The sequence below is a fragment of the Manis pentadactyla genome, chromosome X (genome assembly GCF_030020395.1).
Source record: "Manis pentadactyla isolate mManPen7 chromosome X, mManPen7.hap1, whole genome shotgun sequence".
In the NCBI taxonomy this organism is placed as follows: Eukaryota; Metazoa; Chordata; class Mammalia; order Pholidota; family Manidae; genus Manis; species Manis pentadactyla.
This window is the reverse complement of record NC_080038.1, coordinates 114,670,974-114,682,990: the sequence shown is the minus strand read 5'-3', so window position 1 is coordinate 114,682,990 and position 12,017 is coordinate 114,670,974.

Here is a 12,017-nt window from a genome sequence, read left to right as displayed (position 1 = left end):
TTGTGGTGTGGAGTTCTGTAGATGTCTGTTAGGTCCATCTGTTCTAGTGTGTTGTTCAGTGCTTCTGTGTCCTTACTTATTTTCTGTCCAGTTAATCTGTCCTTTGGAGTTAGTGGTATGTTGAAGTCTCCTAAAATGAATGCATTGCATTGTCTTCCTCCTTTAATTCTTTTAGTATTTGTTTCACATATGTCAGTGCTCCTGTGTTGGGTGCATATATATTTATAATGGTTATATCCTCTTGTTGGACGGACCCCTTTATCATTAGGTAATGTCCTTCTTTATCTCTTGTGACTTTCTTTGTTTTGGAGTTTATTTTGTCTGATACAAGTACCACAACACCTGCTTTTTTCTCCCTATTGTTTGCATGAAATATCTTTTCCCATCCCTTCACTTTTAGTCTGTGCATGTCTTTGGGTTTAAGGTGAGTCTCTTGTAGGCAGCATATGGATGGATCTTGCTTTTTTATCCATTCTGTTACTCTGTGTCTTTTGATTGGTGCATCCAGTCCATTTAAATTTAGGGTGATTATTGACAGATATGTATGTATTGCCATGGCAGACTTTGGATTCATGGTTACCAAAGGTTCAGTTGTAGGTCCTCTACTATCTAACCATTTAACTTAACTCACTTATTAAGCTATTATGTACACAGTCTGATGATTCTTTATTTCTCTCCCTTCTTATTCTTCCTCCTCAATTCTTTATATGTTAGGCATTTTATTCTGTTCTCTTTTGTGTTTCCTTTGACTGCTTTTGTGGATAGTTCATTTTATTTTTTGCCTTTAGTTAGTATTTGGTTGGTCTGCTTTCCTTGCTGAGATTTTGTTTTCTCGGGTGACATCTGTTTAGCCTTAGGAGTGCTTCCATCTAGGGCAGCCTCTTTAAAATATCCTGTAGAGGTGGTTTGTGGGAGGCAAATTCCCTCAACTTTTGCTTGTCTGGAAATTGTTTAATCCTTCCTTTAAATTTAAATGATAATCATGCTGGGTACAGTATCCTTGATTCAAGGCCCTTCTGTTTCATCGCACTAAATACATCATGCAATTCTCTTCTGGCCTGTAAGGCTTCTGTTGAGAAGTTTGATGATAGCCTAATGGGTTTTCCATTGTAGGTGATCTTTAGTCTCTCTCTGGCTCCTTTTAATACTCTGTCCTCATCTTTGATCTTTGCCATTTTAATTATTATATGTCTTGGTCTTGTCCTCCTTGGGTCCCTTGTGTTGGGAGATCTTCGTGCTTCCATGGTCTGACAGACTATTTCCTTCCCCAGCTTGGAGAAGTTTTCAGTGATTATTTCTTCAAAGACACTTTCTATCCCTTTTTCTCTCTTCTTCTTCTTCTTCTGGTATGCCTATAATGCAAATATTGTTCCATTTGGATTGGTCACACAGTTCTCTTAATATACTCTCATTCCTCGAGATCTTTTTATCTGTCTCTGCCTCAGCTTCTCTGTATTCCTGTTCTCTGATTTCTATTCCATGAACAGTTTCTTGCACCTCATCCAGTCTGCTCTTAAGTCCTTCCACACACTGTTTCATTTCTATAATCTCCCTCCTGACTTCATCCGTTAGCTCTTGCATATTTCTCTGCAGGTCCATCAGCATGCTTATGACTTTTATTTTGAATTCTTTTTCTGGAAGATTTGTTATATCTATCTCACCAGGCCCTCTCTTTGGGGTTGTCTGAGTGATTTTTGACTGGACCAGATTCTTCTGCCTTTTCATGGTGATAGAAGTGGTTGCAGGCAGCTGGAGCATATGTCAGCTGGGAGAACAAAGACCCTTCCTGCTGTTGGTCACCTTGCCCTTCTCTGCTGCCTGTGCCATCTATCCGCACACCAGGAGCAGTCTCTGGGATAATCCCCTGAGCTACCGTAGGTGGAGCATCCCTCGGGATAGCCTAATGCACTGCAGGGAGTTGCAACCATGCAAGGTTTGTTCTCCTGTGAGAGCAGCGCACCTTCATGCTTTCTGGACATTGCTCCAGCTTCTGCGGCCTGTGCCATCTATCCACACACCGGGAGCAGTGTCTTGGATAATCCCCTGAGCTGCCATGGATAGAGTGGCCCTCGGGACAGCCTAGCGCACCGCAGGGGTTTGCAGTCACACTGGGTGTGTTCTCCTCTGAGAATGACACCCCTTCTTGCCTTCTGGACCTTGCTCTGGCTTCCTCTGTCTATCCTCGTTAGCTGCATGCTTGGAGGAGGCTCTGTGTGGTTGCTGTGGGTGGGGCTGTTCTCTGGCTGCTCCACAGCTATGGTGGGTCAGCCTGTTTGTTTGCAGGGCCTGCCGGAGGGAATGAATGGCAGGGGCTTCAGGGCTGCTTTACCCCCCAGGGGGTTAAGGGGCCTGAAGGTCCTCAAGATTCCCAGCCTGCTGGCTGAGTGTGCCAGGATGATTTTGTCCAGCTGTTGAGCCCTTGTCCCTTTAAAACTTTAAAAAAGCTCCCTCTTTTATTTTATAGCAGGGGAGCCAGCTGTGGGGATCTGCTCACAGTCTCCATCTTGGATTTTACTTTTCCGTTTCTCTGATATCCAGTACACCATGCAATGTGTGTCTGTGTCCTGGTGCAGATTACTAGGGCTGGTTATTTAGCAGTCCTCTGCTTCCACACCCTCCCCACTCTGGTTCTTTTTCTCCCACCAGTGAGCTGGGGAGGTGGGAGTGCTCAGGTCCCACCAGGTCACGGCTTTGTATCTTATGCTTTGTATCTATGCATTTTTGTGAGATGCTGAGTTCTTGCAGATGTGGATGTATTCTGGCTGTCGTACTGTATCTTCTGGTCTCTCTTTTAGGAATAGTTATATTTGTTGTATTTTCCAAAATATATATGGTTTTGGGAGGAGATTTCTGACACCCTACTCATACCACCATCTTGAGCTCCCCTCTCCTTTCCTCCTTTTTTTGATTATATATGCAGGGAAGGTGTTACCTTGTATAACAAACAGAAAGGAGAGGTGCCTTCAAGGTCTTTCCCTCTTTTAATGACTATTTTTTCTCTGGGTCTCCAACAACATGAGTTCAACTTGAAGACACTGTGTAGAACATGCTTTGACAAGTACCTATTCCTTTATGAATAAATATTAGTCAATGCAGATCTCTCATCCTTTTGGTTATTGTTTAAAGTGTGAATATTAGAAAGTTTGTGAAATGTGAAATAGTATTGTGAAATAGAAATGTGAAATAGATTTGCTGAATTTATGAAATGTGAAATGTTACTGATATTTTTGTTATATCATCTATTTCAAGAAGTATCTCAGAGAGGATATGTTTGATATTATGGAGTATGATGGTAGGCATTAGACACAGGCAGGTTGCGGGCATTGATAGAGATCCAGTATACATATACAATTTCAGTAATGGGACAACTGCTTCTTGGTGCAGAAAGAGAGATCTAGGACTTTAGGAGGGAGGAAGTCAGGTAAGTGTGGCTTAGAAGGATGGTTGAGAAGTGAGATGTTCTGTGTATTTGTGTGTATTTGAGAGAGAGAGGGGGAGAGAAATCAAATTATCCAGAAGAAAGGAAAAATGCAAAACAGATAGCATTGGTCTGCTTCTTATTTAATTGTTATTAACAAGCTAAACTGGTACAGTCTTATAGACTCTATGTTCTAAAGCTACATGATCCAGACAGGAATTACAGAGGACTATCTTATTGTTGGGGGGTAACAGAAAAAGTATGTTTTGACCTTGATTTCCCATCAGAATCAGCCTTATATGCTTACAGAACGTGGGCCAGTTGGGCAGGTCCCTTGCCACTTTATTTTTACACAGGAAAAGATTAACCCCTATACTGCTGAACTGAAATTCCTAGGGGAAGAGATTGTGAAAGCTTTTGTTCACTCCACAAGTTTAAAAGTAAGACCTAAAATATTTCCTCCTAATACTTTAATTTATACTAAGGTATATAAGACATCAGTTTTCAGATAGTTCTTTTTAATACCTGGGATTACATTAGTTATCTAATGGGGTTTTGTTCGTAGAAGTGGGAAAAATAAGAAAAAATGAGTTTAATGAAATGTATGAGGGTAGGGAGTAGGGTAGAATCAAGAAAAAAAGGATGCTGAGGACATCATGTATACATTTTATCACCACTCAACAATTTTCCCCAAGTCTTGACATATACATCAAGCATATTGAATTTGAAAAAAACAGATTCCTCAGTCATTTGGATATCATTATGAAATATTTGTGGGCAATTTATGGGCAAAAATGGCTGGTGCTTGTATATGTGTGGTTCTTACACTATAGTTAGATTATTGACAGTGCTTTTTATGGTGACAGGAGTTAGATAAATATATTATGTTACATAGTCAATTTATTTATCAAAACAGCCTGCTATCTCTAGTAATCTAGATAGCAAGTTAATATCTTAATGTTTGTTTATCATTTCTATGCTTTTCAAAGCATCTTCATTTACATGATTTCTTTGAATCCTCCCCAAAATACTGTATGGTAGGTGGGACAGGATGTAATTCCCATACAGCAGAGGAAGCTGGTGTAATTTAATTGCTGTGCTTAAGTTCTCATAATTAGTTAACTAGGAACGTGGTGTCCTAATTCTGGGTCATCTCATCATAGTGCGTCCATATGTTTATCCTCGAATAGAGAAGAATCACAAGTTAGATATTTTATGGTATTAATTTTTTGTTCTTGTGTTAAAAAGGTGAATAAATGGAGACATCTTGGCAGCATTTTACATACATAATAAATCTTTCAGTGTGTGTACTATCAGGTCCACTGACTGGTAACTCATCATCTCTCTAGTTGTGAAACTGACAGGGAATATCAAATGATGTTGAGATATGGTTTAAGTGTTTGCCCCTTTTTAGTTGCACCATGGAGTTTCTACCTTTGCTGAGTAATTTCTCTTGTGTATGTTGTCATATTTAACCACATATATAGCAGTGCCATACATCTTAAGTTCAAAGTGTAGTAGCTTCTGGTGTCTGGAAGATATGGGCCCATTTCCTTTTGATTTTGAAGGAAGAAAAATATGAGTGTAGAGTAATAAAAGCCTTAGTGTCCTCAAAATAATTCTTTGTGCATAAAAGGACACCTTATCTTCAACCTGAGTCATCAAGGAAACTCTCTGTAACAAATGAGCCAACATAACCACAGAAGTAAGGTAATTGGTATCCAGAAAATATTATAATGGGGAGGGTCTCCCATAAGATCGTCTAAGTTATACTTATCATTCTATAATAATATTTACCCTATGCTTATGCAATATATCTTTACCACATTCAATGACAATTCAATGCAAATGTATTTGAATAATGCAGTAAGGTTCTGTAAATAGTTGGTATAAACTAACAACATCATAATGCTTGATTATGTCATTGTTTTCCTCTTTGTGACTTTCAATTTTATACATACATGAAATAGATAGGAAACTTGGATAGTGGTTGTATTGGCTACTCATATTGCTGTTTGAGGGTACCCTAGTCATAGTCTCTGAAAATTTTCCCCCTAATATCCCTTTTGTTTCATGTGGATTCATCTGTAGCTGAGATCCAAAATAACAATAACTTAAATGACCACCAAAAAAGTTGACTAAGAGACAGGCCATCCAACATGGGCAGGGAAATTCATAAATGTATTGGTAGCTCATATTTATTATATTCTGTCATCTTCCACATGTACTTTCCACCTTATGGTCGAAGTTGGTTGTCAAACTGTTCTCAGTTACCAGACTAGTAGAAAAAATGAAGAAATACATGCATCCTCTATTTCAAGAAAGTTTCCTGAAAGTTACATATGATACTACCACTTTCATCGTACTGGCCAGAATGTAAATACATAGGAAAATCTACCTGCAAAGGAGGATAAAAATACAGTATTATTCTGGGTACCAATATGCTCAACCAAAATTTATGGTTATGCTACTAAGAAGAAAGAAGAGTTATTGAAGGATATCTACTAATTTCTAGAACACCCTTCTACAGGAGTGGATAGACATTTTGTAACAGGATACCAGCCCATCCTTATAATCATAAACTACCAATGAACTCCATCATTTGTGAGAACTGGCTGATATTTGAAGATTACGGAAAATGAGGGGGAGGACAGTGATCTGGCTTGTTGAGAATACCATCCATCTACCTCTTTCACCTGGTCTTAATTGAAATTGTCTAAAAGTGGTTCTTCCCTTCCATTTTTTTCCCAGAATAAGGCCAGACTTGATCATACCTATTCAAGGCCATGCAACTGGAACTACTGCATTAACCATTTATATTTTGATATTTTTCCTATTAAGTTACATAATTTTGTGCTGACTTATATAAAAACAAAACAATATAAAATGATCATTTTAAGAAATTAAATTAGGACATATTTTAAAGAAATTAATTTAAACCAAAATAAAAATAAACTAAGAAACATATGTTGAATTATTCTTCTTTCTGATCATGCATTCTGTAGTTATACAGTTCATCAACAGAGGGCATTGCAGGTTTATTTCATTTTTTTGGTTGTTCTGTACTTTTTAATTACAGCTTCCTTTCATTTAGAATTGTACCATATTATACAGAGTCAAATAACTAAGTGGTATGTTGTATTTGTGAACTATATCAGAGATCACCAATCTATAACACTATAATCCATAAGGCAATACATATAAATTATTATAGCATTGTGCTGAGGACCTGTTTTTTAAAATTAATCATACCTGGGTTAAAATTACTAGACCATATTTCTTTGTTTTAAAAGAAAAAGGATAAAGCCTATATATTTTATGATCAACCATAACCTGAAATTTTTTTTGCTCCTCTACCTCCATATCACCCAGATGCTGTAATATAGGCAAAATGAAAAGATTACATGAGTGATGATGCTTAAATCTGGTATTTTATTTTCAGTGACTGTTTTACTTTAAGTGACATTTACAGCTTATTTTAAGTGACCTTTAGATCTGTAATATGTTCTGGAAAGTATTAAGGGGCTTGAACGAGAAATTGCTCTCACCTTTTTACTAAGAGAATGAGCTACCTGTCCATTGCAAATTGAGACTTAAACAATTCATTGTCTATCACTGAAACTTTGAAATGCCAACTTGAAATTTTTCTTCAAATATAATTTGCAGCCTTTTCATAATTTGTAATAATGGAAAATACTGCAAAATTTTGATAATTGTTCTTAATAGTAGTGGTGAATTTAAGTATACAATACATGGTCTTTCAAGTAACATCTATACTTGAGTTGTCTAAAAAGTACGGGTTTTCTTTGAGACGTGTGTCTAAGTGATAGCCTAAAAAGGTTTATAGAGCAAAATATGGGTTAAATCAGGAAAAAGGAAACATTTTAAACAACTCTACAAAAGGCCCATGAAGACTATTCAATTATTCACAAATATTTTCTGAATATCTACTTGGTGTCAGGCCCTGTTCTAGATAGTAGAGATACAGTAGTGAACAAAAGAGACAAAAATCCTCCTTGCAGCTTATATTCTATTTGGAAGCTATATTCAAATTCCCAGACTGATTGTTTATGTTTGTTTCAGATTTTCATGGTGCATGTAATTAGCCAGTGATTTAAAGAATCAGATCATGGTAAAAGGGAAAAAGCTCCCTAATGCATATTTTTGAAGCTAGCACAACCCTAATATAAAATCTTGCCAAATATAAAACAGGGAAATTAAAAACTGATACACTTAAAATGAAGAAAAAATTAACAGAACATTAAGCAAATAAAACATGGACAACATTAAAAAGAAAATAATATAACCAAAAATAATTTATTCTAGAATGTCAGGATGACAACATTAAGAAATCTCTTTGCATATCATATCCATAGGTAAAAAAATTGAGTTATAAGACAATCTGAATAGATGTCTAAAAGAAGCATTTGCTAAATTCCAACACCACTTCTGGATTAACAAAACTAAGCATTGAATTTTTAAAAGCCCAGACATGAAAAAATAGGTCCTTAATATTATGAAATTCAGACAAAAATAATAAACAACATTATCTGTAAAAGTGGCACGCTAGGAACATTATAATCAAAATCAGGAACAAGACAAGCATTCCCCATCATTATAGTTATTTAATAATGGTATAGAAATTCCAGTGAATGAAGTAAGAAATGTCTGCATAGAAAATCTAAAAGACTCTATATAAAAAAATCTTAGAACTAATGAGAAAGTTTAGGAAAGTGCCTGGATACAAAATAAATTAACAGACTAAGGATCTTTCTTATATATTGATAATAACTAGTTAGAAAATATAGTAGGAAAACAAGAGCACTTACAATGGAGACATAATATACAAAATACCCAGAAAAAAACAATTAAAAACTGGCTGGAGAAAATTACAAAACTTTAGTGGGAAGGATACAGATTTATGTAAATGTAGCAGAATAACATGTTCCTGGATAGGAAGAATAAACAATATAAGCATGCCAAGTTTTCCAAAATCAGATGCAAGTTTACTATAATTCAGATTAAAACCCAAAAGGATCTTTTGAAACTTGAGAAAATGTTTTTAACATTCATCTGGAAGCTTTAAAACATGAAATGGCCCAGAAATTTTGGAACAATGAAAATAAACACATGATACTTGCTTATATAGAAGTGTATCAAAGAAACACTTTTTAAGACAATGTGGTATTAGAACAAGAATATGTAGACATGGACAGAGACTGGAAAATTTGGAAAAAAAGATGAATATTCTAATAGAAAATTAGTAAGGACATAAAAAAAGAAGAAAAACAATTGACAAAAATAATAGTAATAATGCCCAAACCAGCTAGCAATCAAAGAAATGATGGAAATGGAGTATACATATTTGACTAATATTTTAAAGATACTAATCCTCAGTGATGATGAGTATATATACTCATTGTACTAATAGGAAAGTAAATTAGCCCAAATGTTCTAAAAAATAATTTAGCAAAATATACATCAAAAGCCTTAAAATTTTCATATCCTAGTAATTTCATATCAGGAATCTATAAGAAACTGTTCAGAGATGGGACCAAAGATGCATATCAGAAATAGAAATTTCTTGCTTATTTAAGTAGTGAAAAATTGGAAGGTATTGAAATGGCCATATATATCAAATGCTCAAATGTTTGCTATATGATGTTACATGAAGAAATTGGTATATAAACTACATGATCCAAATTTACTGCACACACACACACACACACACACACACACTCGTAAGAATATAAGAGAGAAGCACAGACAGAAGGAAATGCACTACAAGGTTAAAAATGTTAAGCTTTGGATGATGGGATTAGGTTTTTCTCATTGTTCTTTCTAATAGTCTGTGCCCTAAGAATCCCATATCCTCTTTTACAGATGTTCAAATTTTGATATATTTGCTTGAGATGTCTTTAAAGACTAAAACTTTTAGTTGAAACCCACTTTTTACTATGAATTTACCCCAATATGCCCTTTCCTTTCTAGGATAAACACTATCCCAAAGCTAGTTTGTTTCTTCCATGTCCCGTTTTACATTAATATAGAAACAGTTCCAATAAACCATTTAGAGTATGTTACTGTTGTGAACGAAGAAGGGAAACCTAATTCAAAATGGAGTCAGGAAGCAATGAAGGAAGGGTTTTCACTCACATACGACTTTCCACAGCTTACTTTAGCATACCCCAGAAGGAATAAGTTTACTTTACATGCTCCAACAGAAAGGAGAATTTTCTCCATTTTTGGCAACAACCCAGCCAATGAGAAACTGCTACAGTTCAGCAAATGAGAAGCCACCACACTCCCGGATTCTCAATCGCCTCCAATGAACTTTTGTTCAAAACAACCCCTCCTAATTTCCTCTTTTTCTCTGTAAAAGAATGCTCTTCTCCTTTCTTCTTTGGACTTATAGTTTGCCATAGTTTGCATATCCCAAATTGCAATTCCTCTGTGATTCCTGAATAAACTAATTTCTGATGGTTAGATAACTAGTTATTTTATTTTTAATGTTGACACTATGCTATATGATATTTAAAATTTATAAACATTTTGCTGACATTATATATGAATTCTTTGGAAACTTGTTTTATAATTCACTTAATTTTAAAATGTATCCATATTGACCTTGTTTGTTTATATTATTGTTGAATAGAATCCCATTGTGTGAATAAAGTTCTTTCCAAAATTGTTTTTAACAACTACATTCCAAGCCATAGCATTTAAAGAACCTGCTTTTCTACATCCTTGCCTAAACTTATGCTGTCAGATTTGAAATTTTGGTAATGTGTTGTGTGTGAAAGATATTTAAATTTGTGTTTCTCTGATTGTTATTGAGATTGAACATTCTTTCATATGTTTATTGACTGTTCATATTCCTCATAAGTGAATTACTTATCCATATTCTCTGATCATCTTCTAACAGCCTTTAAAAAATTATATAGGAGTTCTTTATGGTTTCGAGATCTTCAAATAGTTTTTGGCTGTATGTGTTGGAAATGTGTTCTCTTGATTATGTTTTCTAATTTAACCTTGTCTTTTGTCATACAGAAACAATGTAAACTATTACATACTCAGATTTTGATCTTTTACTTCATAGTTTTAGCTTTGGGTTCTTGTATTAGGAAACCATTGACATCCCAAATCATAAAGATATTCTCCTATGTTTTGTGTGAAAGTGTTTTTTTTTTTCACATGTAGGTGTTTAAATTCACCTGGAATTGATTTTTATTTTTATGTGATGAAGGGATCCAGTTTCATGTTTCTTCATATACATATATGCACACATTCACACACACACACACACACACACATATACATACACAGTTGCTCCAGCACTATTTATTGGAAAGCTTGCACTCTCTTCACTAATTTAAACATTTTCAATGTCATATGTTAAATTATCATATGTACAAATGTATACATATACATTGTCTACATTAGTTTCATTAGTCTAATTGCTTGGTTTGCCAACATCACACTGTTTTAATTACTATAGCTGTATAGTAAATTCCTGTATGTACTATTTTTGTGGTTTTTCAATTACAAATATATAGCCATATCCTTTATGATTTCTTTGAATCTTGATCAAGATAAAAACTAGCTTCTACTTTTTTATATTTATAAATCTGTTTCTGAAATATTATTCCATATATGGTACTCAGCACGGTTATCATTCAGAATTGAGGGAGAGATTAAAATTTCCCAGATAAATGAAAGTTAAAGAAATTTACCACCACTAAACCAGCTTTACAGGATATGTTAAAGGGACTTCTGTAGGTGGAAGTGTTCTTGAACCTAAATATTTTTCATCAGTAAAAATAAACCCACAGTACAGGTAGTATACCAATTGCTTATTAAATAAGTGGGAAGTTAAAAAACAGTAATGAAATCAACTATACACAAAATCAGTCAAGGGACACACAAAAGCTGTAGATTATGACATCTTCTAAATAAAGTGTGGAGAAGGAAGAAGAATAAAAAAGTAATAGTTTTAGATTGTGTTTGAGATAGAGTGACCATCAACTTAACATAGACTTATATATTTAGGAAACTATCTGTAAAACTTATAGTAACCCCAAGCCTAAAGCCTATAACAGATACACAAAAAACTGAAAAAAAAAAGGAATCCAATCACAAGACTAAAGAAAATCATCAAATAACAAGAGTATAAGAGAGAAGGAAAGGAACAGAGAAGAATTCCAAAAACACTCAGAAAACAATTAATAAAATGGCATAAGTACATATGTATCAACAATTACCTTAAATGTAAATGGACTAAATGCACCAATCAAAAGACATAGAGTGGCAGAATGGATAAAGAAACAAGACCCATCTATATGCTGCCTACAAGAGATTCATTTCAGACATAAAAGCATACATAGACTGAAAGTGAAGGGATGGAAAAAGATATTTCATGCAAATACAAGGATGAGAAAAGCAGGAGTAGCAGTACTTGTATCAGACAAAATATATCTTAAAAGAAAGAAACAAGAGACAAAGAAGGACATTATATAATGATAAATTGATCAATCCAACAAGAGGATATAACCGTTACATATATCTAGCACCCAACATAGGAGCACCTAAATATGTAAAA